We start from the raw sequence: 6,000 nt of genomic DNA, 5'->3' as shown, positions 1-6,000 counted from the left end.
TTCTAGTGCCTGGACAACACAGTCAGTCCTTTTTAAAAAATATGTTTTCATTGATTTTTTAGAGAGAGAGGAAGGGAGCGAGAGACACATCTATGTGAGAGAGAAACTTCGATCGACTGCCTCCTGCATGCCCCCTCCACTGGGGATCAAGTGTGCACCCCAGCATGTGCTCTGACTGGGGATCGTACTGGGACCTCTCAGTCCATGGGATGAGGCTCAATCCACTGAGCCACACTGTCCAGGCAACACAGCCAGTCTTTATGAATGAACATTGACTGCTTAATGAATCATGGTGTGAGTCAAGGGTATTTGAATGAGATACATAAGCATTTTCCTGTGTATGTTCCAAGAAATTCTGTTTACACAGAATAATAGATATTGTTGGCTAAAGATTTTGTAGAGGATTAATTTGGAGAAATGCTAGTTAAGCAAAGTAAAATAGATATCTTTATTAAAGTATTTTTCACATATCTTAATACCCTAACCTGTATTACGGTCTCCAGGGAGTTTGCAATTACATAGGACTCTAAGGGTCACCCTTTGGGAAACTCTGATCTAATTTCTTTATCAATTTTTGCACAAACTCACTGGCTAGAAGGTAGCAGTGTGCTCAGTCTCATGGAAATAAATCACCATGGTCATAGTGACACACACACACATATACATATACATATACATATACATATACATATACATATACATATACATATACATATATATGTGTTTAATTAACCATGCACCCGCTATTCTTACTGCCTTCTTCTACCAATAATACTAGTTATTCATAATCTTTAAGATCTGTGGAAAATGGATTGAACTTCAAATGAAACGACAGAATGTTGGGAGGTAAGGCCACCTCATCATTTCTTTATATTTTCAACCAAATAGGAACCCTCTTTCTTCATTTGCCTAGTTTGTGAGTTTTGACATTATTTACTCACATTTTCCCATTGAGTGATCATGTTTGAGAGGGGGCTAAGTCCTATTCTTACCCACGTTCCCCTCCCGGGGCTCTGCGGGACACCCACCTGTCTCTCAGGGCGCCGCTCACATGTGTCCTCTGCTGCACACTTATTTAGCTGGGTTTCAGTGAGACTCAGCGACCACTAACTGACCACCCTTTGCTTCGTTTGCCCTGGCTGGTTTGGCTCAGTGGTTGGCGCATCAGCCCATGGACCAAAGAGTCATGGGTTCGATTCCGGTCAAGGGCACGCACCTCGGTTGCAGTTCGATCTCTAGGCCCTAGTTGGGATCATGCAGGAGGCAACCAGTCAATGGGTCTCTCTCACATCGATGTTTCTCTCTCTCTCTCTCTCTCTCTCTCTCCCCCCCCCCACTCTATCTGAAGATAAATGGAAAAATATCCTTAGGTGAGGATTAAAACAAAAGCAAAAATTAAAAAACCCCTGCGGACCAAAGAAACAGACTCGTCAGAGAGAGGCTCCCAAATGGCAGCTCACAGCCTGGGCTCCTCACGCCCTCCCCGGGCTCACAGACTCAGAGAATTCCGAGACTCGCTAGGGGGATTTCCTGAGGTCATGTAACTCACCCCTGCTCCAGGAGAGGCCTCATTAATCCTCATAACATCTTGTCTGGGCCGATGGTATTTAAGAGGTGGCTGAGTCCTACTCTCACCCCCCTCCCTGAGCCCTGCGTGGCACCCCACCTGTCTCTCAGGGCTCCCTCTCACATGTCTCAGGGGAAAAGAATTGGGTGGGTGGGTGTGGGAGGTTTCAATCAGAGCAGAACAGACACGGAAGAATGTCTCATCAATCACAGTGTTAGAAAAGCAACCTAGGGGGATCAGAGAGACCCCTTTCTTTAGCAGCCTTTGAGAACATAGGTATCAAGTGCCTGGAACATTTATTCCAGGGGGAAAGATGGTGGACTAAATAACCCCCAAATGTAGCTTTCACGTGGGGAATCAGAACTGACTCAGTTGACCGCTGCTCTCTGATGGGGATGGGAAGGAAAGGTGGTGGGTGGAGTGGGAGGTGGGAATAGGGCCAGCCAGTTTTCTACTGTGCTTCTCCATTCATTCATCCATCCATCAGATATTTGCTGAATGCCTGCCATGTGCCAGGCACTGCTTAGGGCCCAGGGGATACAGCAGTGAGGGTATGGTCCTGTATCTCCTGCAGGGTTGTCCCAAATTCTGAAACAAGTATATCTTGTTCAACAGTTTTTAGGGCTACTATATGTCAAGATTGGAGCTAACTTTTAGTTTTTCTGTTGTGGTACGATATAATATAAATTTTGCCTTAATAATTTTAAGTGTACAGTTCAGTGGCATTAAACACATTCACACTGATGCACAACCATCACCATCATCCATCTCCAGAACTTTGTTTCTCCCCAAACTGAAACTTTTCCCATTAAACATCTCCATTGCCCCTCCCCCAGGCCCTGGCAGCACCTCTTCTACTTTCTGTCTCTATTGATTTGACCACCATAAGTGGGATCCTATAGTATTTGTCCTTTTATTTCACTTTGCATAGTGTCCTGAAGGTTCGTCCATGTTGTACCACGTATCAGAATGTTTTTTTCTTTTGCAGGCTGAGTAATATTTCATTGTATGGATGTACCACATTTGTTTATCCATTCATCTGTTGATGGATATTTGGGTTGTGTCCACCTTTCAGCTATTGTAAATAATGCTGCTGTGAACACAGGTGTACAACCAACTTTAATTATACTTTGATGGTATAGGCATGCATCATTTCCAGGTGGCATCCCTGAATCGCACCAGCCAAGTTAGGATGTCACTTGTCAAAGGGATGTCAATTGTACATAAGTGCTTCTCTGTGGCTGCAAGCTATTCCAGCAGATCTGGGAGACAGGAAATAGAAGGTAAGAGACTAAGGCAGATCCTGAACTCACCTGAGGTGGAGCACGCGCGTTCAGGGGGAGGGGAGACTAGGGAAGGAAACATGAGGGCAGGATTCACAGTGGGCAGGTGCTGACGGGTACTGAGAGCTCCTCCATGCCCAGGTGCTGTGTTGGGCACCACACAATCCACTGCCTGCCACTGTGCCTGGATAACTAGAGGAGGTATTATCCTTTATTTCAGAAAATGAGACCTAAGTTCACAGTGGTTCTGTGGAATTTAAAGAAGTATGTGGGGGAATGCAGGAGTAAGTAAGCCAGAGGGCAGTATTTTGGGAAAGGAGGCCTCAGAGATCACCCCTTAACCCACCACATGCACCGGGTACTTTGGGCACACCTGTGGGGCGCTGGGTCCTGGGGTCGGCCCTCCTTTGCAGGAATGCTGCCACATTCAGCCAGGACCTTCCGCTCCCCAGGCCTGTGGCTTCTGGGGGAGGGAGAGGTGTTTCCTGTCGTGTTCATCTCAGTGTTTACACCATTGTCGTTGAGATGAGGACTGTGAGACTCCAACACGGCCCTCCCTCAGCAGGGAGCTAAGAGAGATCATGGATGCCTGATGAGCCGCTGGCCCCAGACTGACCCCGTGACCCCAGAGTTATCACAGGGAGACAGTACTGTGGTGGGCCCAGGACCACCAACAATGCAGCGAAGACAGGGCAGGGGTGGAGCAAAGGGGAGCCAGGGGAGGATCCCTCTGGCCCTGGACCAGTCCTGGCCCTGCACGGGTGCTTAATAGATGCTCGCCACTTGAATGACAGTAACCCAAACGCTGGCTAACACCTACTGCTCATTTTACAAACACGGCCCCACTTATTTTAGCAATAACCCTTGAGGCAGTGCCCTCATTATCCAGATTCTGCAGCAGAAGAAACTGAGGCCCACAGCAGAGAGAGGGTAAATACCTGGCCTGGGGCCGCTCCCCACCTGACACGTGACCGCGCCAGGATTGGAGTCCAGGTGTGTTGGCCTCCAGACCCCTCCAGAGCCCTGGCCTCGCTTCTCACCTGACCTGGATCCCATGTAAATCATGCCAAGTGTGTGGGGCCAGAAATCCTGGTGGGACATAGGAATTGGGAGAGACAGGAGGAGAAGGCTGGGTTTCAGTGTTGGTGGTAGATTACCCACCACCAGCTCCACCCAGCTCTTCTCCCAAGGGAATGCCACCCTCCAGGTTCATTAGCATTAGAGCCCCTCCAGCCATGAGGGAGGGAACTTGTCCAAGACCATATGTCACCTCCCCTGGCTGCGGTGGCAGTGGTGGTGGTGGTGGTTGTCATGTCTCTTGAGTACCAGTCATCGTCCCAAGTAAGGATGATCACAGTTGCAATTACACTCAACAGGCAAATCGTAGAATCCTTGAGCTGGACAGAGGTCACTTCTCCCAGCTCCATACCTCCATCCATTATTTATTTATTTATTTTTTCCCCAACACTATTAGGAATACAAAATTGCAAATGTTCATTTTTTGTTAATAAATTGCTAATTATTGCTAATAGTCAACAAAGATGGCAGTTTCCTATGGTCCAACCCCGTGCTTGAGAGGGTCGCACTGACCCAGTAGAATTTTCTGGAAAGCCCCTGTTGGAACTCTGAAATCATGCTTTACTCTGAGTCCTTTCTCACCCAGCTGACTGTTCTTGGCACAGTCAGCAGAGCCAATTGCGTTGCCAGTAGCTGTCTCCAGTCCTGCCAACCTCTCCAACTGTGGATTATAGCCACTTGACTGCGCAATTCACCCGACTTCCCTGAGCCTCAGTTTCTTCCTCTGTGCCTTCTCAGAGTGTTTTATACCCTTAAACACAATGCTGCATTGAAGCACCCTGCTCCGCGCCAGGGAACTCTCGGCCAGTGCTCATTATGTGCGCTGGTGGATCTAAGTCATCAAGAACAATGTTCAGCTCAGAAAATGTCCACAGAGGGATGCAGGCCCCAGGCCAGACCGGACACTCAGGCATCAGACTCCCCCATCCCAGCTCTACTGCCGGAGGACACCTTTGGGTGCCCAAACCGTGGCTGGCTGCCACTTGTCTCCACTTTAGCCTCTCTCCATCCAGCTCCTTTGCCTATTTCATCGCTTCTTTTAAATGTTCTAAAATGGATTGATTGAATTTAAAGACAGAGGGAGAGAGAGACAGAGAGAGAAAAACATCTATTGGTTGTTTCACTTATTTATGCATTCATTGGTTGATTCTTGTATGTGCCCTAACCAGGGATTGAACCTGCAACCTTGGCACATCTAGATAGTGCTCTAACCAACTGAGCTTCCAGGCCAGGGCTGCCTGCTTCACTTTTCTACCAGCTCCCCTGGGTAGTGTTTTGCCAGAAGCCACACAATCATACTTCATCTTGCTGGTGCTGGTTCTGAGTTGGGAAGACCACTGCCCTGAGCTCCAGTCATATTCCTGTAAGACACACCCCCATGATTCACCCTCCCGCCCCCCAAACCCACCCCTTATATCATGCCCACACCATGATTCACTTCCCCACCACACCCCAGTTCTTCCCTGACATAGCCACCCCCATGGTACAACCACCCCACAACACACCTATTCCTCCGTGATACTTCACTGTCCCAGAGCCCACTTATCCCCATGACATACCCACTACACTTTGATTTTTTTCCTGGACTCCTGGGTAGGGGTCCAAGGAAACTTCACTTTGGCTAGTCAGGCTTAAAGATAGAATTGGGAGAAAAGATCGTCCAACCTTTCCACTTGATTTTACAAATGGGGAAACTGAGGCCAGAGATTGGCACAAATGATGACACCACAGTTCTTGACACCCAAGGGTGTGACATACATTGACACCACCTTTACTCCTACAGGGAATTTTACTATACCTATTTTATAGATGAGAAAACTGAGGCTGGGATGTGGTTCAGGGAAGCCTGCCAGGTTCTGATGCTGTGAAGTGGTCTTTCCACCTCACCTACTCCCGGAACAAGCCAGGAGACACAAAGTGTCAATCACTGGGGCTCAAGTTTAGTGACATTTGTGTGAGCCACTCCCAATGGAGATGGCCCCACACCCCTGCCAAGGATAAGGGGGCTGAATGCGTCTCCCTTGGAGTGAGGGGCACGAGGGAGACCCAGGGATGGAACTGACAAAGTCCACT

This window comes from Molossus molossus, unplaced genomic scaffold (genome assembly GCF_014108415.1).
Source record: "Molossus molossus isolate mMolMol1 unplaced genomic scaffold, mMolMol1.p scaffold_m16_p_4, whole genome shotgun sequence".
Taxonomy (NCBI): Eukaryota; Metazoa; Chordata; class Mammalia; order Chiroptera; family Molossidae; genus Molossus; species Molossus molossus.
This window is presented reverse-complemented; position numbering follows the sequence as displayed.